At 33.1% G+C, this 27885-nt stretch overlaps 1 protein-coding gene across 1 annotated transcript in view; it reads right to left on the bottom strand.

Annotated features, from left to right (window-relative positions):
- The window catches only part of LOC143255473 (dopamine receptor 1-like), a 53002-nt gene extending 25625 nt beyond the window's left edge, over positions 1-27377 (bottom strand). Inside the window, exon 1 of the mRNA XM_076511193.1 lies at positions 27196-27377. The gene's annotated coding sequence lies outside the window, so the exon portion shown is untranslated. The remainder of the gene's footprint in view (positions 1-27195) is intronic.
- Positions 27378-27885: the final 508 nt, after the last annotated feature.

Below are 27885 nucleotides of genomic sequence, written 5' to 3'. Positions count from 1 at the left end.
TAAATTACAAGCACTACCTGAAGTGCATCAAAAATATAGATTACATTTTTATAACATCTCCGTCTTTATAGCCATTTAAACCGGAAACTCCATCAGTACGTGAAACATAGTAACCTCTGTACTCAGATGACAATCACATATAAAAGGACTACATTTTATAAAACTAGAAACAGCTTACTTGCTAACACAGCGCAATCTCAGGCCTGCCCTGTGATTTACTCTTTGAAGTTCTGCTCCAAATATTTATAACTAAAAGTTTATCGAATTTTTGTTCCACCGTGCACGTGACGAGATTGTATATAAACAGTTTAATAACATCACAGACTTCTTGAGTAAAAAATGGCTTTTCCCATTTACGTCACAGTTATAATGCTTCATTTTATTTGAATAAGCGAAGTTTTAGTAAACCGTGTGTATTTGAAGAGCCTACATATCCTGTTCCTAAAATCTTACCATAGGTGGGTAAATATTCATTAATTATTAAAAATCAGTTAAAGACTGCTATACTAAGGACAAATCCGCATTAAAGACTGCTATAGTAAGGACAAATCCGCATTAAAGACTGCTATACTAAGGACAAATACGCATTAAAGACTGCTATACTAAGGACAAATCCGCAAACACAACTAAAGTGCTTAAACCTAATCACTGCCTTATTTTTTTTTAATTTAAGGACCTTATTCCTACTTTGAAATCGTCGAATGTAGTTTAAATTTGCTTTTCTCTTCTGTCAACTTGACTTAGAGTCCCCGTCACACCAAATATGCTCGCCCTTTCTGCCTTGGGGTGTTATAATGTGACGATCAATCCCACTATTCGTTGGTAATAGAGCAGTCCAAGAGTTGGCGGTGGGTAGTGATTACTAGCTGCCTTCCCTCTAGTCTTACACTGCTAAACTAGGGGCGGCTAGAGAAGATAGTCTTCGTGTAGCTTTGGGCGAAATTCAAAACAAATCAAACCCTTCTGTCAGTAAGGGTCTATCGGATCAACTGAAAAAAAACTGTTAACATGATTGAAGAAACATGTTATTCTAAAATCCCCTATTAAATCAAGTATTATCAAATAACATCTAGCAGAACATGACGTTGCGAGAGCCAAAGACGAACAGAAAGATGGCTAATTCACAAGCTGAGGCCTAAAACTAATTGTGCTTCAACAGTAGGTAAAGAACAACTAACTTATATGTCTAATTTTACAATGTAATGGTGTTACCAAAACGTTAAAATAACTGAATTGTACATTTTATTGAACATTTGATCGAGTAACTGAATATACACGATAACTAGAACGGATCCAAATACATAAGGAGAGAGGTAACATATTGTACCAACACCAGACTCTCAAATGTATGTTTGTGTTTTACTGTTCTATATCTAGATAAATAATAAAGAAGTAACGTACAATATCAACATCACACTACCTAGTGTACGATCATGTTTTACTGTTCTGTAGCTACATAAATAATAAAGAAGTAACGTACAATATCACCATCACACTACCTAGTGTACGATCATGTTTTACTGTTCTGTAGCTACATAAATAATAAAGAAGTAACGTACAATATCAACATCACACTACCTAGTGTACGATCATGTTTTACTGTTCTGTAGCTACAAGTAACGTACAATATCAACATCACACTACCTAGTGTACGATCATGTTTTACTGTTCTGTAGCTACATAAATAATAAAGAAGTAACGTACAATATCAACATCACACTACCTAGTGTACGATCATGTTTTACTGTTCTGTAGCTACATAAATAATAAAGAAGTAACGTACAATGTTTTATCAACATCACACTACCTAGTGTACGATCATGTTTTACTGTTCTGTAGCTACATAAATAATAAAGAAGTAACGTACAATATCAACAACACTCACGATCATGTTTTACCATAAATAACGAGTGTACGATCATGTTTTACTGTTCTGTAGCTACATAAATAATAAACGTACAATATCAACATCACACTACCTAGTGTACGATCATGTTTTACGTAGCTACATAAATAATAAAGAAGTAATATCAACATCACACTACCTAGTGTACGATCATGTTTTACTGTTCTGTAGCTACATAAATAATAAAGAAGTAACGTACAATATCAACATCACACTACCTAGTGTACGATCATGTTTTACTGTTCTGTAGCTACATAAATAATAAAGAAGTAACGTACAATATCAACATCACACTACCTAGTGTACGATCATGTTTTACTGTTCTGTAGCTACATAAATAATAAAGAAGTAACGTACAATATCAACATCACACTACCTAGTGTACGATCATGTTTTACTGTTCTGTAGCTACATAAATAATAAAGAAGTAACGTACAATATCAACATCACACTACCTAGTGTACGATCATGTTTTACTGTTCTGTAGCTACATAAATAATAAAGAAGTAACGTACAATTCACACTACCTAGTGTACGATCATGTTTTACTGTTCTGTAGCTACATAAATAATAAAGAAGTAACGTACAATATCAACATCACACTACCTAGTGTACGATCATGTTTTACTGTGTAGCTACGAAGTAACGTACAACATCAACATCACACTATCATGTTTTACTGTTCTGTAGCTACATAAATAATAAAGAAGTAACGTACAATATCAACATCACACTACCTAGTGTACGATCATGTTTTACTGTTCTGTAGCTACATAAATAATAAAGAAGTAACGTACAATATCAACATCACACTACCGAGTGTATGTTCATGTTTTACTGTTCTGTAGCTACATAAATAACAAAGAAGTAACGTACAATATCAACATCACACTACCTAGTGTATGTTCATGTTTTACTGTTCTGTAGCTACATAACTAACAAAGAAGTAACATTTAATATCAACACCAGACTACCGCGTGTGTGTTCATGTTTTACTGTTCTGTATCTACATAAATAACAAAGAAGTAACGTATAATATCAACACCGGACTACCTTGTGTATGTTCATGTTTTACTGTTCTGTAGCTACATAAATACTAAAGAAGTACGTATAATATCAACACCATACTACCCTGTGGATGTTCACGTTATATTGTTCTGTATCTACATAAATAATATAGAAGTAACGTACAATATCAGCACCAGACTACCTAGTGTATGTTTGTGTTTAACTGTTCTGTAACTACATTAAAAAATCAAGTAATGTACAATAACAATACCTGTTTCGTCTCATTCCTAAAGTGATTATCTTCCTGTCATTAACCATATTTAACAATGACGTCATTTAGCTTGCTGGAGGTAACAGTTATTTATTTCTCACTAGAATTTTCATTTCTTGACGTAAATTACATGTTGTAAAGATTTTTTACACTCCTCACACCCTCCTGTTTCACTTGTGTTCAACTAGTCCCCCAGCAAGACAGCCAAGAGAAAAACCTCTCACCAATGAGATGAGGCTTAACTGGCCCAAAATAGGTTTTATTTCTTTGCTTTAGATAGAGAACTATCTTCGAAGTGAGAGGATGATAACTGTACGCTGTCCAGACAGCAGCCCAAATATCATTCCCATAAAAAAGAGGTGGAAGCCAATGGTAACAAAGAATAATTGTACAAAGCGCTTATCCTCGTGAGGTATCATGAACTACCTACATTCAGTTCCTTCTGTTCTCTGTGTCACAGTGATGTTATCAAGACCCGAGTTGAGATAATCTTATATTAACACAAGAAACAGTGGAACACTTTCTCTCAATTACATCAGTGGCGTTTTCTTTAAATTTAAGTTTTCCTAGTCAGAGAACAATTTTATATTTACCACATATTTGTTTATTATCTGCTGTAATACTTTAATGGCGGATTTTTTAATAAAAACGTGTGTGTGTATATATGTGTGTGTGTGTGTGTGTGTGTGCATCTTTATTAGCAAACTAGCCATTAAAATATTACAGCCGATAATACGAGAGAAATATTAGTCAGTTTACCGTACACATTGTCCAGTTCATATTAGTCAGTTTATCGTACATAATGACTAGTTCACATTAATTCTTACACTTCCACAATCTCGTATACAAATCACATAAAGTAAGATATGTATGGAAAAACAGTTGGGTGATACAACAATTTTTTCCATAATTTGTGTTCGATTACATGTTGTTCATCTAACACAATAACAAGGAATAGCTTAAAGATGTGTTTTCTTACAATTCATTAACCTCAAATGAAGCTAGGAATACATAAAAATACATTTACTACACAATGTCAATACAAGGTAAAGATGGTGTAAGTGTAAAAAGATACAAAAATATTTCATTTTAGTCTTTAGTTATAACAGTTGGTATAGATAACTGAGGTAGCTGTATTAGTTATACCAGTTGGTATAGATAACTGATGTAGCTGTATTAGTTATACCAGTTGGTATAAATAACTGAAGCAGCTGTATTAGCTATATCGGTCGGTATAAATAACTGAGGTAGCTGTATCAGTTATATCACTTGATATAGTTATCTTAAGTAGCTCTATTACATAATTCGGTTTAGAACTATTAGTTGCAGTCGCTGTTTCTGTGATCTGGTTTTGTGAAAAGGTAAACAATTGTCTGGTTACAATAGCTATTTCTGTGACCTGGTTTCGTCAGAAGGTAAACAATTGTCTGGTTACAATAGCTGTTTCTGTGACCTGGTTTCGTCAGAAGGTAAACAATTGTCTGGTTACAATAGCTGTTTCTGTAAGCTGGTTTCGTCAGAAGGTAAACAATTGTCTGGTTACAATAGTTGTTTCTGTGATCTGGTTTCGTCAGAAGGTAAACAATTGTCTGGTTACAGTAGCTGTTTCTGTGACCTGGTTTCGTCAAAAGGTAACCAATTGTCTGGTTACAATAGCTGTTTCTGTGACCTGGTTTCGTCAGAAGGTAACCAATTGTTTGGTTACAATAGCTGTTTCTGTGACCTGGTTTCGTCAGAAGGTAACCAATTGTCTGGTTACAATAGCTGTTTCTGTGACCTGGTTTCGTCAGAAGATAACCAATTGTCTGGTTACAATAGCTGTTTCTGTGACCTGGTTTCGTCAGAAGGTAACCAATTGTCTGGTTACAATAGCTGTTTCTGTGACCTGGTTTCATCAGAAGGTAAACAGTTGTCTGGTTACAATAGCTGTTTCTGTGACCTGGTTTCGTCAGAAGGTAAACAATTGTCTGGTTACAATAGCTGTTTCTGTGACCTGGTTTCGTCAGAAGGTAAACAATTGTCTGGTTACAATAGCTGTTTCTGTGACCTGGTTTCGTCAGAAGGTAACCAATTGTCTGGTTACAATAGCTGTTTCTGTGACCTGGTTTCGTCAGAAGGTAAACAATTGTCTGGTTACAATAGCTGTTTCTGTGACCTGGTTTCGTCAGAAGGTAACCAATTGTCTGGTTACAATAGCTGTTTCTGTGACCTGGTTTCGTCGGAAGGTAAACAAGTGTCTGGTTACAATAGCTGTTTCTGTGACCTGGTTTCGTCAGAAGATAACCAATGGGTTGGCTACTGTTGCTCATTCTATTCTCTTTATAAACCTCATAATGTACACTAAAACCTGCCTTGCAGTTTCCTTCATGAATTTATTATCTCTATCAACCTCATTAGGCGCATTAAAGTTTAGGGTAACCTATTTTTCAAGGATTTTTGTTTTGTTTATAAACATTTTTACGCACACTAGAAACGTAGCCCCACACCGCAAAAACCTCATCGCTTCGATGTAAGTGGTTAGTTGAGCTCTGTAAAGTAAACAAACACTGCGTGCCTGTACACTGATAGTTCTCAATCCAAAATAAACTTGCTCAAAAGCGCGGGACTCCCTGCATGGTAAACCCTATAAAAAGCCGAGAATAAATCAGTTCAATGCATTAGTCACTGACATTCAATTCACGATAGGTGGACTGGACTTATCCCATATGTTTAAGTCTAGAATATGATTATATGTTTGGTTAGACAAGAAATTAGTCTTGCTTGTAGATGTATGTATAAAACTTTAACACAGAGTTATTTACGCGTTGAGTTATATACAGGTTGAATTATGTACACGTTGACTAATGTAAGGTTCAGTTATGTACACGTTGAATAATGCAAGGCTCAGTTATGTACACGTTGCGTTACGTACAGGTTCAGTTATGTACACGTTGCGTTACGTACAGGTTCAGTTATGTACACGTTGCGTTACGTACAGGTTCAGTTATGTACACGTTGAATAATGCAAGGCTCAGTTATGTAAAGGTTCAGCTATTTACACATTGTACAGGCTCAGTTATGTAGAGGTTGAGTTATGTAAAGGTTCAGCTATTTACACATTGTACAGGCTCAGTTATGTACTTCGTAAATAATGACCTTCATATTAGTCATTCATCAGACAAGATTATAATCATAGTATGTATTTATACCATTAATTAGCAAGATTTTAATCATAGTGTGTGTTTGTACCATTCATCAACCAAGATTATAATTATAGTGTGTGTTTATACTATTCATCAAGCAAGATTATAATTATAGCGTGTGTTTATACCATTATCAAGCAAGATTATAATAATGGTGTGTATTTATACCATTCCTCAAGCAAGATTATAATCATGATGTGTATTTATACCATTCAGCTGAAATTATTTTAATGCAGACTACAGTTGAGTAATAAACACGGTTTTAAGTATGGGTTTTAGTACTTTTCGAACATTGTAAGTTTTTAATTCTTAGATGTAGTTTTGTGACTTGTTATTTTAAATCAGGGCTATAGTTACTTGACTCACATCGCGTGATGACTTGTGTACGTATTTAAGTTTCGATGAAAAACCGAATGCAGGATATCAACACGATATTAACTTCTTTTACAAACACATCAGTTACTAGTTTCGTTTATTTAAAATCTACCTTAAAATATATTTTGTATATCGAATTTGCAAAATCATTTCACTTAAAGCAGCTACAATATTATTACTTTCACGTGTTTCTAAGAACGAATGAATGAAAGCAAAGAAGAATACGATATAATATGTCAACCACATTACACCTACCGTATTCACTGCCGACGAGAACTTTCGTTGCGTACCAGGGCTCACCAGGATAGACTGACATAGCAGTGGTCTAGGAGCTATTTATATCATGTAAAAACATTATAGTATAAACTAGATTAAATAAGATAACTGTAGCTATTATTCATTTTAGAAGTAATTATAATTCAGAATTATAGTTTAAACTAATAACACGTTGTATTTATTTTTTAAAATCGATTATATCTTATCATTTTAATTGAATTAACTTCATTATCATTTAGAAAATTTGGCAAACTTGTCTTAATGAGAAAAAAGAAATACGGTGATAATTCTAAGAACTTACAGATGAAATAAAATAAGGATATGTAATATTTATACTACATATGTCATACCTATTGCCATATTCAGAGTGATATCATGTAAATACTCTTCCCTTACATAACGCACAAATACCATTCATAGTGTGATATCTTGAATACGGTTCAGCTGCGATACGCCTTTTATAATAAAAAGTTCTCAATCACTAGAAAGTAATTCATTTAAACAGTAATAAATTACACTATATTAGTTTCCGTGAACTTAGAATCTATATCATGAATAAAGGTACTTTTAAAATAACAACCAGTAAAAACATGTTCAAACATACTTTCACAATGAAAACTAGTTGAAAAGTGAATAAACATACTGCTAGATATAAGCGGCTATTTCATGTGAATCTAATACGAGAGTAATAATTTAGTTTGTTATAAAACATGATCGTTAAATTTGGTTTTTGAGAAGCGACAATTTATCGCAGGTTTGCCTACGTAACTATTTACAAACCGTTTGTCATGTAGTTCAATTGTTGTCAATTGACGCCTGTGTGGACCTTGAATAAAAAGAGAGTTATGTAAAGCTTTAGAAATAGCTGGGGTAACCAACAGTATAACAAATGTTTTGTATATACGTTTGACCTGTTTGGAATAAATTATTTTTAAAATAAGTGGATTGTGTGGTGTCTATTTATTATTAAAATTTATCAGCAACAAGTCGTACGTACGTACTGTAAAGAATTCAGCTTTGTAAAACTGAACACCTACTCTTACAATAGCAACCAGTGAAAGGAGGAACAAACATACTATTACAATGGCAACTAACTGAATCATATCTTCACAATGAAAAACAATTAAAATGTGAACAGACATACTTTCAAAATAACAACCAATAAAAACATATATAAACATATTTTCACAACCACAAAACCACAAACAGTCAAATCAGGAATTAAAACACATTCAAAATAGCAATAGACAAAGCTATGCGTAAGCATACTTTTAAACTGAACAACCAGTTAAAACGTGAGTGAACATGCTTTTGCAATGACAACCAGACAAAACATGAATAGTTTGGTTTGGTTTGTTTTGAATCTCACACAAAGCTACAAGAGGACTATATGCGCTAGCCGTCCCTAATTTAGCAGTGTATGATTAAAGGAAGGCAGCTAGTCATCACCAGCTACCGCCAACTCTCGGACTACTATTTTACCAACGAATAGTGGGATTAACCGTCACATTATAACGCTCCCGCGGTTGAAAGGACGAGCATGTTTGGTGTGACGGGGATAAAACACTAATAAACATACTTCTAAAATAAACTGTCTTCCAGTGGCAAAGCGAAATATCTGCAGAATTACAACGCTAGAACCTGTGTTTCGATACCCATGGTAGTCAGAGCATGGATAGTTCGTTGTGTTGCTTTGTGCTTAACTTCAAACAAAATAAGATAAATAATCCAATGAAATACGAATAAATATACTTTTGTACTGAAAACTAGATACATATTAATACATATATTTTGAAAACCAATTAAAATATTAATAAGAATATCGTGACAGCCGATTAAAGTGTTGATAAAGATATGACTATGACTATTTGTAACACGAATAATAAACATAGTTTTAGATATATAATTTGCATTAATAATTCTAGAATAGTTGTCATCTCCAACACAAGCAAATGTTATAAAACTATCTTATTGGCCAGCATATCTTATCCTATTGATCAGTTATGTGTTAGTCATAGATAAGCTTTAACTGTGAAACGTTGAACAAAATACTTTCTAATTTAAATTAACCTTATCAAGAGTCCACTTAAATAAAATTAATAGATAGTTGAAGATAAAATTTATAGGAAATTAGAAATATTTGGGGACACAAAAACTTAAACAACTTTTTAGCCCTCCAAATTAACGCGAAAAATTCTCTTTCGTAATATGTCTTAATTTGTTATAATGAAATATAAACGATTCGAGGACGTAACAGAAATAATATGTTCTGACAGTTCATCCTGATAATTTAAAATAATTGTACAGGCAATTTGTACAAGTTCCTGTAAGTGATTTATAGTAATTCATCTAGATAATTTTAACTATAATAATTTGTTTAGCTAATTTGACATAATTCGTCTAGGTAGCATATAACAGGACAAAACGAAGAAAGTATCGTGTGATGTTATCCTAAACTGGTCAAGACCGGGTAATTTACAACAAGACAAGACGAAGAAAGTATCGTGTAATGTTATCCTAAACTGACAAAGACCGGGTGATTTATAACACGACAAGACGAAGGAAGTATCTTATTATGTTAGTCGTAAAATATTTGCGGTAGTTTTTCTTGCACTTTCCTTATTGTGTCATCTTCATGCACTCCATTAATGCTGCGCTTTCTATAAATCCTGGTCTATTCGAGAAAAAAAAGAACAACGTGGTCAGGCAAATAAACTCATGTAGGCTTAACGTTATTTGATAAAACTAAACATAATATAAACAGTAAAGTATAACAATTGTATTTATAATAGTGTACGGAATGTCAAACAATTGCCAGCATTCAGTGTATGACATGGTTTTACGAGTTGAAACAAAGAAACTTAAAAGAACGAAGAGTAAAACCCTTATTAAAGCTAAAAGTAGCTAAAAGGTGTTTATAGTAGTCTATAAAACGATCCGAAGCTAAATTATTACAAAATAAATGTAAAAATGTAATGAGGGAAAACTAAGCTTATTATGCAGAAACGTCTGAATGAGTATTCACAAAGTGATAAGTGAATGAAATGCGCATGCGTATTTTAGACCTGAATAAGTCGCGATAGCCCATAGGAACTGTATTTAGTGTAATGTTAATATTTTTAGGAGATCACACGATAGACATTATCTTTACAGAAACAATTTAAAAATTAAAGATTTATTCTCACTTATTTTCATAACTAGAACATGTTCTTCCCTCGATGTCCATAACAATAACAAAACACACGTGTGTTAGCTAAAGCTAACAGCACTTGTAAATATTCAGCTCGAACCTAGATTAGCTAAAACGCTTTTCTTATAAATCAGTCTTCCATTACATTTGTTTAGTAATTATATAATCGAAATGTACTTTGTCATGTCACGTTCTGTAATTCATTCCTGTAATAGTTACAATATGTTCCAAATTACCTATAAAAAGGTGAAATATTCAATTTTAAGACGTCTTTTTATTATTTATACATTTGTTTTATTTCATTACATCGGTAATCATGTAATCCAGTTCAGCTTAAAACTCTTCTCCAACTTTATAATGATGTTAAAACCGACTACTTTCTACCATGTTCCTTCTAATACAGGAATAGAAGCAGGATCATGTGTGTTTGTTTTTAAAGCATGAATAATGTAGACCAAGCTATGTTTGTCTTTCTTTTCCAATTTATTTTTCATCGATTAACGTAAATATTTCAAGACAATAAGCAGGCGCATCGTGAGAGTTCCTGTATTGTCACTTGGGAAAACAGATACTTATAAGCTTTTTGCAGTCACTTAATATTTCAAGACAAGAACCAGACCCACCATCAGAACTTCTATATTGTCACTGATAACAGTTTTATATGTTCAGATCAACATTAGGAATTCAGCAAATAATAAATAGTATATAATGAAAGTTCCATATATATACACGAACAGCAAATTATCTAATCAGAATAACCAGTTTGACAACTCATCCAATCAGGATGTGTTATTACAACTACTTCCCAACTACACTCTAATACCTTACACCCTTGTGCAAATTAATTGAAACAAGACGGAAAATTACGATTTTTTTTCAATTTTTTGCGTTTTATTTCTGAGAATCCAAAAATTACTCGCAAATTAATACATGATGTGACCGCCTTTATTTTTCAGAAGATCATTAATCCGCTTTGGCATCGAGTCCACGAGTTGACTGCAATCTTTACTAATTTTTGGATCGCGGTACCACACCTCAATTATGGCCTCAATTAGCTTATCTTTCGTAGTACAGTCTTTTTCCCGAAGTCTTTCTTCACAAATTGACCAAAGATTTTCAATAGGATTTAAGTCCGGAGAGTTTCCAGGCCAGTCCAGCACCTTTATTCGCATTGTAGTCATAAAATTCTTCACAAGTTTCGATGTGTGGCACGGAGCCAAATCTAACTGAAAAATGCCAGACCCATCTGGAAATCTCTTTTTCAATTATGGAACGACTCTTCTCCGCAAAACTTCGATGTACTGTGGTCCTCGCATCATACCTTCTACGATATGTAAGCCTCCGACACCATAGTAGCTGAAAAAGCCTCAAAACATCTTCTTCAAGGAATGTTTTACGAACTGATTGATGTGAGATTCTCGAAGTTTCTCACCAGGAGATCTGCGAACATGCAGACTTCTTTGACCCTGTACGAAGAAATGATTCTCGTCACTGAATAACACCTTCCTTCGTTGTTCTTGCGTCCAGTTCTTGTATTTCAGACCCTATTGATACCGTTTTTTCTTCACTGAGTTGGTAAGAAGTTTTTTTTTACTGGTCTCCTTGCCCTTCTAACGCAATTTCGAATGACGTAATATTCCTCAAAATTTCGTCATATATCCCAAAAATAGATCGACCGTGCTGCAAAACACAGCAAATGACGCCATCTGTGTGAAAAAATGACTATTAAAAGAAATCAGAGGGTCCAGCGAGCCTACACCAGCCGCCATGCTGAAAATATTGTAAAATGACCACTTGTTTCAATTAATTTGCACAAGAATGTACCTTATCAGAATATGTTTTCATAAATATTACAAATTCGACTAAACTGGAGTAAGTTACAACAGATTACCTAACCAGGATATATTATTATAAGTATTACAAACTAGACTAGATCAAGGTAAGTTACAGTAGAGTACTTAATTAGGATATATTATCATAAGTATTACAAACTAGACTAGATCAAGGTAAGTTACAGTAGAGTACCTAACCAGGATATATTATTATAAGTATTTCAGAACAAGATTAAAACTGGTTACCAAATGAAGTCGAATTATATTTGTACTTCTAACTGTTTTATGTTTTCAAGATCATTTTTATTTTTTTAGACAACTAAATGTTAAAATTACTGAGGCTTTATTCAGCAAAGGCTGATGCTCTCAACATATCCATAAGTTTCTAATCTCTACACAGAGTTAAGAACTAGCTCAGAGAAGAAACTACATAGCATCGTTTGTGTCATGTTTACACCAAACTGTTTTCAAAACTGCACGTTATTCAACCGAAAATGGTTGAAATATAAAGATATTCAAATCTACGACTGAAGAGACTATGTTACACCATAAAATTAATTATTATTAGAGTCAGCAATTAAGTGCATAATTAGCTAACGATAATGAACATTTGAAATAAGTAAGTTGTCAAAAATTAAATTATTTTGAACAAATGATATTCTTAGTGCCCAGGAAGCAATTGATTTCTGTTGTAGGATGACTCGTGTTAATTATTAGCTGCAACCTATCAGAGCAGCTAATTTTAAGCGATATAGGAAGGATGGTATAAATTATTTAATTAATAACTCAGAGTATTTTATTATAAATTTTATTTAATTAGGCGATGAAGGGCAACAAAGATTTAATTAATAAACGAACACGAACCGCGAATGAAGAATTTAAATCTATGTTCACCATGTTAAGGTGTACCTGACGAATGGTCTAGGCGAAAGACATTAACGAATTTTATTTGTGTTATTTGTAATAGGTTCACCGTCAAATAAATACCGACATTTTCAAACATATTTGACATTTCCAAGGGCATTTACGACAAGAGATCATGTGATAAAATAACGCAAACAGAAAATCTTAAAACCTAATTATAACAACGGCAATCTTTAATAAGCTAAACACTGTCATTAACATTGTTACTTCCATTGCAATAAGTGAGTAATTACTTTTCACATTTTATTACAACGACAACAACACATACGACTTAGACAAAAATGCTAATCTAATTAACTCGGATATTAACTTATTTCTTTTCTAAACAAAGTTTAACTGTTTAACTAAAGCATTAGTTTAAACATTTCTTAACCACATTTGGTGTTGAACAATAAGACTGGCGATTCCGCTAATAAAAGAGAACAGGCTAAAAACGGAAGACAACTACCACAATACCGTTTACTTCTCACAATGTGCAAATACTGGGAACTGATGACCCTAATAACACGATAACAATGACAAACGAGATCATAAACCAGGAACTAATGACCCTGATAGGTTGATTACGATAAGAACTGAGATCATAAACAAGAAATTAATGATCCTGATAGTATGATATGGATGGCAGCTGAGGTCATAAACCAAGAAATAATGACCCTAGTAGTAAGATAACAATAACAGTTGAGCTTGTACACCAGAAACTAATGACTCTGTGAGTAAGATAAAGGTGACAATTAAACTAATAAACCAGGAACTCATAACCCTGATAGTACGATGAATATGACAGATAAATCAGAAGCTAATGACCCTGAAAAATGACAATTGAAATCATAAATTAGGAATTAATGACCCTAATAGTATTATACGGATGATAAATGAGACCATAAACCATGAACTAATTACAGTGATAACGATGACAACTGATATCATAAACCAGGAACTAGTGACCCTGACAATTTGATAACGAAGACAACTGAGATCATCAGCCATGAACTAATGACCCTGATAGTATGATAATGATGACAACTGAGATCATCAGCCATGAACTAATGACCCTGATAGTATAATAATAATGACAGTTGAGATCATAAACAAGGAACCAATGATCTTAATAGTATGATAACAATGACAACTGAGATCATAATCCAGGAACTAATGACCCCGATAGTTTGATTACAATGATAACTGAGATCAGAAATCAGGAACTAATGACAACTGAGATCGTAAACAAAAAACAAATAACCCTGATAGTCTCATAACGATTGCTTGTTTGTTTTTGGAATTTCGCACAAAGCTACACGAGAGCTATCTAAGCTTGTCGTCCCTAATTTAGCAGTGTAAGACTAGAGGGAAGGCAGCTAGTCATCACCACCCACAGCCAACTCTTGGGCTACTCTTTTACCAACGAATAGTGGGATTGACCGTCACATTATACGCCCCCACGGCTGGGAGGGCGAGCATGTTTAGCGCGACGCGGGCGCGAACCCGCGACCCTCGGATTACGAGTCGCACGCCTTTCGCGCTTGGCCATGCCAGGCCCCATAACGATTGCAAATGAGATCATGGACTAGGAACTAATTACTCTGATAGTGTAATATGAATGACAATTGAGATCATAAACCAAGAATTAATGTTCCTGATAGTATAATAATGATGGCAACTGAGCTCATAAACCAGGAACTAATGTTCCTGATAATACGGTATGGACTACTTCACGAAGGTGTCACTATTAAGCTAATACGCCAGGAATTAATGATCCTGTTGGTTTGATATAGTGAGCTTAAAATCATTGTAATGCGACGGTCAATCCCACTATTCGTTGGTAAAGAGTAGCCCAAGTTGGCTGTGGGCGATGACAACTAGCTGCTTTCCCTCTAGTCTTACACTGCTAAATTAGAGACGACTAGCGCAGATAGCCCTCGTGTAGCTTTCCTCAAAATTCAAAATCAAGCCAAATAAGTAATCTTAACAAGAGATTAGCGATAACAAAACTAGTCGCCATCATAAATGGTGGCTACTAACCACTTTCTCTGACTACTTTAGTAACAGCTGTTGACTCTTGTTACAGAACGACTACTTCAATAACAATAAATGTACTACTACAAGCTATGAATAAAGTAATCACTTTCTCTGGTCAATTTAGTATGAACTGTTAACCCTAATGACAAGATATTTATCGCTCTATAAGAAAAACCCTCCAACTCCGAAGTGTTAAAACGTCCAAAAGTCACGTAATAAGTGGATTGTGAAGGTACCAGGAAACTATATTTGTAATTTAATATTTTTGATTTTTAAATTTTGCTACATAATGGATTAGTTTTGTTTAAGTTGATCATCAAGGCCAAATTTGGTCCGACTAACCAGGCTGTCAGGGAGCTCGATACATCACATCAAGTATTCTCGCCTTTTCAGCCGTGGAGGCGTTAAAATTTGACGGTCAATCCCACTATTCGTAGGTAAACGAGTAACCCAAGAGTTGGCGGTGGCTGGTGATGACGAGCTGTCTTCTTTCTAATCTTATACTGCTAAATTAGGGACGACTAGCGCGAATAGCCCTCGTGTAGCTTTGCGCCAAATTCTAAACAAACAAACCAACCAACCAAAATATACAACTAGTCCAATATAACACAGCTTCTTATGATGATTTGTAAGATATTTTGATGGAGGGAAGAAAATGGGATAGTTGTTTCATTTTCTTGTTTTTCATCTGAGTTTCCAGGTTCTTTGTATTTATAAGTAATTCCAACATCTTATTCTTAGGAATAAATGTCTCTCGGTGTGCCACCGATATGTTTATGGACTTGCAACTCTGAAATCCAGGGCTTGATTCCTTGTAGTGGACATAGTGCAAATAACCTATTGTGTATCTTTTCCCTTAAAGAAACAAAGAGTAGGAAACTATTGAAGAAATGAAGAAAACGTTTAACTACTTAGATTATAGTTGATAGGCTTTCATCCGAAAATAATAAATTAATTATTCTTTCGAAGTTTCAGAAAAAAAATATTCAATTTCAGTTAATCTTAGAGAAATATGTTGACTGTGGACTTAATTTACGTTTACAACCAAATTTGAAAAACGTTTCAGACCGTTATTATCAAAACTCGTGAATCGTTTCCATTAAAACCAGTTTCAACAGATATCTGTAGATCGAAGCCTTAGTCTACGTTGAGAACAAAATTCCGCGAAAGTTTCTCTAGCTCCTAAATCTGGAAACACAAGTCGTCAATATGGAAACATATATTGAATTTCATGGCAATAAACGCCCGGAAGAGAAGAGCATCCTTTCTCCCGAGGTTAGCTTCTATTACTTGTATTTCTCTTTAATCATTTTGGTGTCACGAAAATATCGTGCGCTGATAATCGTCCACGAATGTTCTAGAACGTACATTACTTGAAGCTACACAGGTATGGAGTAACGATGTATTGTCTTAGTTGTCATATTGAAATGTTCTATAAAATATTCATAGACTTTTCAGTAATAATATACATTACACACAGATTTAAATGACCCCTAGGAGTATAATACAAGATCCTTCTTTTTTCCAAGACGTCCTTTATCCATACATCTGAGTTCTTCAATAATATGTTTGAGATTTTTCAATAAATTAATTTGTTCAATGTTTTCCCATAAAGCATTGTTGAAAATGTTTTGACAGAATTGAATAGATCGAATAAATTACCAGTTAGTTGAATAAACTCAGAAATTTATTTCCGGGATTTACATTTTAATAAACCATGCTGTTCACAATGTGTTAAAGCAGCGTATACGGATGAAAACATTAAGTTTGATGGATATCAGACTATCGTAGATTACGTTTTATATGGTGGTATTATGTATTTTATATAGTGATATTATGTCTTTTATATGGTGACATTATGTCTCTTATATAATGATATTATTTATTCTATATGGTGACATTGTGTTTTTTATATGGTGATATTATTTATTTTATATGGTGATATTGTGTGTTTTATATAGTGATATTAGTTATTTGATATGGTGATATAATGTCTTTTATTTGGTGATATTAGTTATTTTATATGGTGATATTATGCCTTCCTGTAAGTCAGTAATGAGCATCGGTGAAAACGTATAGTTGGTACGAATTAAAAACTGTTCGTTTGCTCCAAGTTATTCCGTGAAGTTTTATTTCATCACAAAGAATAATAACTATAAGGTAACCTTTTTTTCTGTATTTGACACAAATTCACACAGTTCTTATGGAGGTAACAGTTTTTGTTTTAATTCTAGTAAATTGTTGAACTACAACCAGTCTTTTTGCTATATTTATTACATAACAATTTACTCTTTATTTGAATTCAATGAAATAAAATAATTGTCAAATTTTCGTGATTATGAAATGGTTATCTTTTTACTTCACCAGTCTTTACACTGTGAGGCCAAGCGTGACCTTGTAGCTAGGAATCTTGACTTGCAATTATGAGGTCAAATTTATAACGTCTTGATTCAGTTCTTCCTTTATTTTTCTGATGTATTCTTTTGGTAAAATACTCAACTTACTTTGGAACCAGAAGGTTTTGCTCAGTCACGACCCTAATTGACAGCCAATTTTAATAGTATGTGGCAGAAGGCTATTACTAAGCTTCTTTTCTTTTATTCCTTTTCCTTCAAATTTTGAACTAATAAAAATATACAGAAACAGGGTGTTAGCGCAGGCAAAATCCTGTACCAGAATGAACTTTTCGACAACTACCTTCTACAACTAATTGTTTGCTTCACTAATGGCTTTTTAAAAACTTAGTTAATGACTCTTCAAACCTTACGTCGTAAGTCAACCCCGCTAAAACGTATAGGACTAGTCAGCTGTCGTTTATAACTGTCCTCAGCCGGGTAATTAGTTATCAGAACCTCCACCAACTTGCAATTCGTGGACTGCTGATGATAATTTACTTTTCTTTCCTGAACGCTTCTAGACAGACATTCTTTTTCCTGACTAGATAACTTGTGTAAGACGAACACAAACTTCAGATAATCTAATAAATCACAAACTTCATGTGATAAATTAAATATCTTTCTCAGAAAGTAGTAACCTCTGTTTTATCTCTATCTGCCTACAATTTATATCGATCGCCTCATGAAATAGTTGTTGTACTGGAACTGATAATTGTGTTCAGTAACTCATAACGTAATAAATTCCAGTACTGAAACTGATCATGTTCCACGGTGACTCATACAAAACACAAAAAGGAAAAAATCATAAAATTAATATCAAACATGAAAGAATGTTTTTATGTAACACCGGGCTATCAGTTTTCAATAAGTAATATATGATTGTCAGTATTCAATATGTAACACCTTACTTCCAGTATTCAGTATGTAACGTCTTACTGCCAGTATTCAGTTTTATTTTTTTCTGCTGGTCTCTGATTCATCGCGCTTTCAGTCTCAGGAAAGTGTGTAGGTGTTTAAAAAATTCGTGGCTCTGACCCACGGCGCGGGGAGGTTCGACGTTTCAATTGTATATCGGTCACGATTTTCTGTTCTGATTTTTCAAGACACCAATTGTGGAATCGAGATACTGTCAAATAGAATGGTGGCATGAGACTTATTTGCTAATGGGGTTAAGTTTATTTCAGTTTGTCTTATCCATTTTCACTCTTCTAATTTTTGAAAATCTGAAAGGAAATAGATGAAAATGTCAGTTTCAAATTTATAAAAAATATAATAGGTTTCATTTAATGTCTTATGTCGAGGACATTCGTCGACTTTTAACCATTGTTCTTCAGAATATCAAAATTTAGATGTGGTTTATACCTCGGACCGATATCGTAATGTAGAAGAACTGTTGACTATACTTTCAAGTTTCTTACTTATATCTACAGGACACGGGGCAAAGTTTTAATCAAATGTACAAGTCTGTTATACAGTGAAATTATTTTTACTCAAGATATGACTGTGATCTGTCAACATCGATCTGACTCAAGCAAGATAACTTTCATGTGAAGAATAAACATTACTTTTCCCAATGTTATTAAGAATTGCAGTCACTTCAGACTCTATGAAACCTAGTGTTACCTTCTGTCAATAAATGGAAGGTATCACTTCAGAACTCCACTAATTTCGAACTATATAAAACCTAATGATACCTTCTGCCAATGAATAATATGTAGGACTTCAGAACTCTTGTCATAAGGGAAGTCCACATGTTTCAAATGGCATGTCTTTGATGCCTCAAGTCTACTATTCCCAACAGATTACACGCCACATATTTATTTCGCTACCAACAAAGCAGCTTCTGTGAAGTGTCTTCGAGCTATTCCATATGTTAAATTTCTAAAAATAAAACCTGCCCAGGAACGTCAATGTCTACTTCAGCTTTTTGTTTTTGTTTCTCTGAAGTGTGAAGGCTCTCGAATCAATGTTTGTTTAGCTTCGCTTTCTTCTACTCGTGTGCTGGGATCTAATACTTCGGAGCAGCTGTCCATTTGTGGAAATTAATCTTAATATGACACCGATGAACCATACTTTGTTCGCTAGAGATATACAATTTTACAAAATTATCTTAAGAGGTATTGATGAAATTCAGCTAAGTGGATTGTTTAAACTTTATGAATCAGTTTCAGAAATTAAGATGCGATATTTTAGCCAGAGAGGGAAACTTAGGTGATTTAGTTCTGCAATAACAGGAGGAATGAAATGATTTAACTTTGCAAGCTGACAATGAGGTAAGTGTAGATTGTCAATGTGGCTAGACATTGTGAAAAAGTCGGATGTTACACATACGTAAATAGAGCAAAAATATGTTTTTATTCATGTATATATGGGACTAGTATTAAGAATGAGTCAGGTCCTCGAAAACAGGATGAAAATAGATGTTTACTTGATTTAGTCGTCGCCGAAAGTCAAAATTACATTATACAATGGTCATTCGAGGATACTTATACTAGTTTAACCAGGAATATAGGGAGAGGGCAGAAGTTTTTAGTACTGGTTTAATGAAATTAATCTCTCCTTGAATATTTTGTGAGAATGGTCTACGATTATGGGCTACAGTACCAGGAACACTGAATGATCAAAACTGCATTATCACCACAGTTTAAACCTAGAATACGTTTAAACCTCTTTTTCTGATACTATCAGCTAAACAGTGGAAAATTGGAGCCAGCCATTGTTCTAAGGCAATTATACACAAAGAAGCTTTTGCATCTGTAGTTGTGAAAATAAATGGTTTATTTCACCTTTGATTCCAGTGTGTTCGAGCGTTTTTCTTTGCTTTTCGGAGCTACGTTTATTTCCCTGTAAATAAATCTGCTTGGACTTTACATATTATGATCAAACCTACCCGTTGGTTATATTTTGAGTTGTGAATACAATAAATTCACAGAAAACGAACCAAATATCGAACAACAGTAAAACAAGTTTTATTATAAGCCTCTATAGTTATGTCTCTTTCTTGATGTGCTCTTATCTCTACCTATTGTTCGTTAGTGCAAAAAAAGGTTGCTATTCATAACTTACCTTTATCACAGTATTTGGACACAATAATTTGATAACAGCAGGAACAATTGTCTCTCGTCACTGGAACTAGACTCGAACTTTAACTACATAAAGACTGAACTTGAAAAGGGGCAAGGACATAAATTGTTGTGCAAATCTCACACAAACCAGATCAAAGGTTTTGTAAAACAGACTTCTCTGTATTCCTACGAGAATGTCTGGCCAAAAAAGCCTACGAAGGTAAACTCCTACTTTGCTACAGCGATTAAACCAATGAAAACACTGAAATTGTTTATACTTAGCTGTTGAAAGAAAATTAAAAAGTCTTAAAGCAAATTATAACATAGTTAAATTCTGGAAACATAAATTACGTTTGTGATAATTAAATAACGCGAAAAGAAAAAATATCACAATCATCAGACTTTTATTAATCTTCTATTTGAAATACGAGGTCCGTTTACAGTAGCACTAAGCATATTAAATTGATGATTGCCATGAACAAAATAACCAGACACAAAATGATAAAAGTAATAATTGTATATTTGGATAAAATAAGAGTTTGTGAAGGCCATCTTTATCGTTATTTTTCACATTACTTACATTGATAAATCTTAATATTTCGTAAAAGAAGGGAATGAAGTGCTAGGCCTCGCTGCGTAACTCAGTTCAGACAAATATCAACCAACATGAAAAAGGTTTGTACATTTTCATATAACTATTGATTAATAATTAAGTAAGTAAACCTTATGAATATCTATCGTAACTGTAAAATGTGTTAAATTAGGCATGTGCAATGGCAATATAACAACGTTAAATAAGCGAGACAGTAAACTAATAAATATTATTTTATAACCCGTACCGAGATGATTAATATGGTAGATGAACCGTATTAATAGCCATGCTTCGTGTAACGTATTCATAACTGTACTTGGTGTATTTTAGGTAACATTTACTCAGCGTCTTCATAACTACATGTTGTACCATATTCATAAGTAAACTTGATGTAACTACATAAGTTATGCAAGGTTTCTTAACCATATGATATTTATCAAATAATATTTAAAACTGGACTAAGTGTCTTAATAAAAGTCATAAAGAAGATATATGTATATAAGATGAATAAAAGAAAGGAAATTTATATACCTGCAAACGTAGAGATACTATAGACATTATTTACTCAAAGTACAAAACTCTTATATTGGTTCTATGCTATTACCTGGTGAAAATAAGGTTTGTAGTTTAAATAAATAATGTCTTCATTACTTCCAGCCTAGTTTCATTACTTCTTTTACTATTCCCTATTTGCAGTGTTTAATATTCCCAATGTTTTCATTTATCTTGTTTGCTGGTTTTATTTTTATGTTTAAATAATGACAGAGGATTATTCGGTATGGTAGCTAACTTTATACATTGTAATGATAATAAGCATAGCTACTAGCTAGCTGATACGGTTAATGATGATTTACTCTCGCTATTGACCTTTTGATCACATTAGTGTGATATGTAGAATGTTAAGCTGCAGCTGGAAATTATCATGAAGATTTTCTTGAGAATGTAATGAATATTTATAGTTTCTGTATTACTAAATTATATATATATATATATATATACACTACATGTATTGCACAGCAGCAATAAATATCTGGACTAAAACTCAACTTTCACCAATCGCGTATAAACTTTTACCAGTAGAAAAGCAGCTTTTTCAACTCAAACATAAACATCTAAAAATAAACCTTTGTGTCTTTTAAAGTAAGTATCCGATGAATGTGTGTAATAAAATTTAATATTATGTGTATTGATTTTTTTCCTGCTTTTCCTCGTAAATATTATAGGAATTGGCACCCTAGTGACATAATTGAATGGCGTACAAAGCGTTAAGTATCTACACGTTACAGTCATCTCGCGTTCATCTGTTATTGCCTGTAATTCCTGTTTCACCCTGTACTTAAGCTTTTTAAAGGAACATTAAATGTTTGTGTAAGACAGATAACTTCAAGGGTAATAATGATCACACTAGAATTATGAAGTTTTAAGTTTATGTAAAATATAGAATAAACAAATCCACTGTTCAAGACCACTACGACCCACACAGGGGTGTGCAGTGATTTGTCGTGATGGGGAAGCAAAAGCATAAGAGGTGGATTATAAAATAAATCATAATATGTACAGGATGGCCAATAAAAATAAAATTAATTACTTGTAGTCATTAATTATATTTAAGACTAAGTAATTCTAATTAAATATAAACACAAGACATGTTTGGCTACTTGATTTATTAATATGTTAATTCCTTGATTGAATAAATTTATTACACCTTCATAGAAACTATCATTCTTTATTTCCTTAAGAAGCTTTTTCCCAATCACAGTTAAAACTAAACTTGCACATTGTGCATTTCTGGTGTAGCTGTGTATTGATTTTAAATACGAGAAAGAACGCTCAACTGAGATACTGGTGAATGGAAAGGTCAAGGTTAACTCACACAACTTTGTAAATTGTTGCATCCAACTTAGCATTTCGAGTCAGTACATAAAACCGAAAATTCACTATTCAAGTGATGAATATCAAAGTATTTTCCATAATTATCTTACAACGATTTTAATCCTGATTCAGGAAATATTTTTTCTTCCTGTTTTTTAGTGTCAAGAAGCTCAAGGAATGCTATGGTTTTCAAGCTTTGAAACTTAAATTCAGTTTGGCTGCAAACTGAATCCAAAATTTCATAAAATATTTTTCTGTATGTTATCTTAATGTTTTCTCCGGGATCACTTCTTACTCACTTTGTAGGGGTATATAATTGATTGCTACCCAAAATTCAAATTTTTTTCAGAATAGTTACTATTTCATTTATTTTATTCATACAGTAGAATATGTTAAATATTCTAATCTGTATAATATCAAATATAACACCTGAATATGAAAAAATAAGGGCAAATATATTCAACAAGAAGTTGAACTCAAAATCTCCGAGATTTAATGAAAGTGTTTGTGCAAAGGTAAAAGTTTCAGTGTCTCAGTTCCCAAAATTATCAACGATATTTTGAAATACTTCAAACTTCAATGAGTTCTTCCTTGTATCCCCAGATAGTTTTAACTAGGCAGTGATTATAATTCCAATGAGTTGGGGCCACTGTCGGGAATCTTTTCTCCAGTTCAGTATCTAAAAGTTGCACATGCTTTATTAACTTCACAAAAAACAAAAAGAATAATTTAAGTTTTGCAAATGATCAATCACACTCTTTGAACTTCGTCACAGATTGTGGCAACACTAAATCTAATCTGTGTGTCATACAATGAATGAAAAGAACGTTTGGATACTTATCTCTAACTTTCTTTTGAAGGTCACTGAACATCATGTTTGCCCCATCATAGGTTTATGCAACATATTTTGACCCAATATTTAATTCATTGACTGAATTAAACACTATCTTGGATATATCTGCAGCTGTTCGATGTGCACTAACATTTGTAAACCACAGAAATCTATCGAAAATTTCACCATCTTTAATCACATATCGCACAACACTAGAAAACTGATAAATGGTTTTTGCTATCAGTAGTTTCATCTAAGAGCCACAAACGGAGAATCACTTATTTCGCTTTTAATTTTATTCAACAATACTCTGCCTACACAATTAATGAGGTCATTCTGGGTTCTATTTGACAGGCCAGATTAAACACTCGATTTTTGTAAATGGCACTTCAATAATGGATCATATTACTTGCACAAATTTACCGATTTCACATAATTACCTCGGTTAACAGATTCTAGAGATTCATCATGACCTCTAAATGTTAGTTGTTTGTTTTAGTTTGTTTGTTTCATGAATTTCGCACAAAGCTACTCGAGGGCTATCTGTGACAGCCGTCCCTAATTTAGCAGTGTAAGGCTAGAGAAAAGGCAGCTAGTCATCACCACCCACCGCCAAGTCTTGGGCTACTCTTTTACCAACGAATAGTGGGATTGACCGTCACATTATAACGTTCTTACGGCTGAAAGGGCGAGCATGTTTGGCGTGACGGGGATGCGAACCTGCGACCCTCAGATTACGAGTCACACGCCTTAAGACGTTTGGCCATGCCGGGCCCATGCTAGTTGTTATTCACCCAAATAGTATACAACGTCGATTGATCTTTTTGAAATGTTTCTATTTTTCTTCGCCTTTTCATAGCGAATTTGCTTCTTATTTTATGTTGGCAATTTAGTTGGAACTTCATGCGTGATTTTCCAATTCTAATTAGGCCTAGAGTTGAAAATACATGTGACGGAAAGAATGTTGATGTCTTTTAATCGCCTTATGCATATTATTTAAATCATCAATTTCGCTTGTGTTTCAAGTCCCAAATTCACTGTTAAATAATAAACATGGTTAGCAGAAAAGCTTCTGCAAGTTAGGACAAGCAGTTAACCAAGACGCCTTGTCATATTGGTGTATATGGAATCATCGAAGGTTCCTCCGGTCAGACTCAGAGCTGGCATCAGTCTACCATTTCTGATGATGCTTTCTTTATCATTAAACCTTTTGGTACTTAACTTGTTCACTATTAAGGTTTCAGTAATACAGTTACAATTTTTCCTATTACCTTTTGAATCCATATTCAAATCTGAAGTGTAACACTTCACAAAAAATTATAAATACAAAAAAATAACAGTGTTATTTAATACTACAATGCCCAAAATACTTTCATATCACGTGCCATCAGAACAGCCACGAGTGCGAGGTACAGATCGTGAAAAAAAAATTTACAAAATATAGCAGGAAAATCAACTATAAATTATTATTTTCTTATTGTTATATTTGATTTATTTATTGTACATTTTAATTTTATAAATACGAAACGCTAACTAATTTATAAATTATTTATTTCACTTAAATGTTTTAGTGATTTAAACAATTTAATATATAGACTATAAATTGTCAATAAGTTCCAATTTTGCGTGTGTTTGGATATAGGATGAACTGATAATTGCTTCCTTTATGCCATAGAAGAGGCCAATCTAACATTCAAGATATGTAGTTGTATTTTAATTCAAGTATGAATTTGAAATTGTTTATTCGGAAAATGATTCATGTAAGAAGCATTTTATAGTTTAAAGAATATGTTATCTATCTGTTTATAGTCAGAAATAAAGTGTTTTCTAGAAGGAAAAAAAGCTAAAATTAACTCAAAAAAGGAAGCATTTTGCGAGTTGTCCAGATTCTTCCCAACAGTGTTTTCGCCCATATAAGGTGATCACTGATTATGTACGGTATAGTAAAGTGCTTCTGTATGAATCAGTTGCAAATTCATTACGTTATATTTAGCTAATACGTAAAAATTAATTTTTATCACATATCGTGGGAACACTGCTTCCCTTGCTTCCATGGACCACACGCCTTTGGACCCACGCAGTATCTTATTTAATACTTTACAAAAGGTTTGGATGCAATGTTTTTGTTGTAGGCTGGCAAGAAAATAATAATAAGAAGAGTTACAAACGAGCCATTTTGAGCATATTGTATTTTCATTGTAATTCTAATATTTCTGTTATCTTTTATATGCTGTCAACGGTGAAAGTTTCAAAGTGTTCTTTGAACTGAACATTTACTGTTTAAGGTGTGTTGTTTTTTTCCAAAACATTCTATTATGTTTTTTTTGCAATTTTTATTTGCGGTCCCAATTGCAAAACACTATACTATGTTGTTGTTCATGACAGAGGAACATTATTATTAACTGCCTGTATTCTTTGTACTCGGAAAGTGCCTTATCACTGATTATATATTTCTCTATTCATATGTGGCAACCTACAGCATTTGTCTTCCTACTTAAACAGGAGTAATACTTAACAAATGTTTGTCTATTTTTCTATACAAATGTGATAAGCTACAGTGATTATCTTCCTACTTAAACAGGAATAACACTTAACAAATGTTTTTCTACAGTGTCCTCTAATACATTTTGTTTATACATGAACACTTTATATCAGATAAAGGAAAAGGTTAATATCGTACACTATTTTAATGTAAGAAAATATATTAGTTTAGTGTTTTACTGTAAAACAGTGTATTTATTTACTATTTTAGAATAAGACAATCTATTTTTACCGTTTTAGTGTAAAATAATACATTTATTTACTGGTTTACTGTAAAATAATGTGTTTGTTTATTGTTTTAGCATAAGACAACGAATTTGTTTATTGTTTTAGTGTAAACATTGTATTTGTTCACTGTTTCAGTGTATAACAATATATTTGTTCACTATTTTAGTGTAAACAATGTATTTGTTTACTAATTTAGTATAATACAATGTATATTTGTTTACTGGTTTAGGGTAAAACAAATTTGTTTACTGGTTCAGCGTAAAGCAATATATTTGTTTACTGGTTCAGTGTAAAACAAAGTATTTGTTTACTGTTTTAGTGTAAGACAACGTATTTATTTATTGTTTTAGTGTAAACATTGTATCTGTTTACTGTTTTCGTGTAAAACAACATATCTGTTTACTGGTTTAGTGTAAAACAATGTATTTGTTTGCCCAACTTCTTGTTGCTTGTAACTTTTAATACTTTACCATTAACTATATATAACACTAACAACTCATGATGTGTGTGTTATTTCTACGAATGATTTGGTCTGGAAGTATTAAGCTCGGAATCTTGGGTAAGTTTTATGCTGTTTTTGTTCTTTTCTTTGTTACGAAACATGTACTTTATATTAACTCAAATAAAATTTATCATCACAAAACCATTTGTTTATTTTTGATGTAAGATAAGGTTTCCTTACTTACCGTTTAATGGTCACTTGTTGGATGCATATTACACTTAGCGTGGATCTTCTTTCGACTGTAGAACACAATGTAAACCCCTCATATCACTTCCAAGAGCAAATACGACCTCTCGTAGTTTTTAGAAACTCATCTATAGAGTTATCTCTAGGCTAACAACGACAAATGCGTGTATAAGAGCTCTTGTGCTCAACATTTCGTGGCTGTCTCTCGCGAGCTAAATTTAACTACTAATGAAAGAAGAGAAGCCGAAATCTCTTCCATCACCACCAAAGAGAACACTTGTCAGTTGATTGATTCCAACAAAAGATTAAGAGTACTAAATATTAAAGACACCTGATGTGATGACATGATTAAATACATTATTAACGCAATAAAAGCAGGCACTAACTTCAAATACTTAGTGAGGCACTTTATGAATTTATAGCAATAACTACACGTTGCGCTGCACCTTATATTTCAAGCTCTAACTACAGATGGGCAGAACGAATATTCTGTCGAAATAGCCCAGAGCTTGCTCCAAGACTGTAAAGAAACGGTTTACAAAATAATGATAAGAGTGTTATAACGGCTATTCAACAAGATCTAACATTCTCACTTGTTACCACTGTAGTTTTGTTTTATTCTTTCATTTATATTTAATTTGAGAGTGGCTTTATTTCTCTGCTCGTCGTATTAGCTTGTTTAGGCTCT

This window comes from Tachypleus tridentatus, chromosome 7 (genome assembly GCF_004210375.1).
Source record: "Tachypleus tridentatus isolate NWPU-2018 chromosome 7, ASM421037v1, whole genome shotgun sequence".
Lineage (NCBI taxonomy): Eukaryota > Metazoa > Arthropoda > Merostomata > Xiphosura > Limulidae > Tachypleus > Tachypleus tridentatus.
The sequence above is the reverse complement of the archived record's forward strand: the minus strand, read 5'-3'. Positions and strand labels throughout refer to the sequence as shown.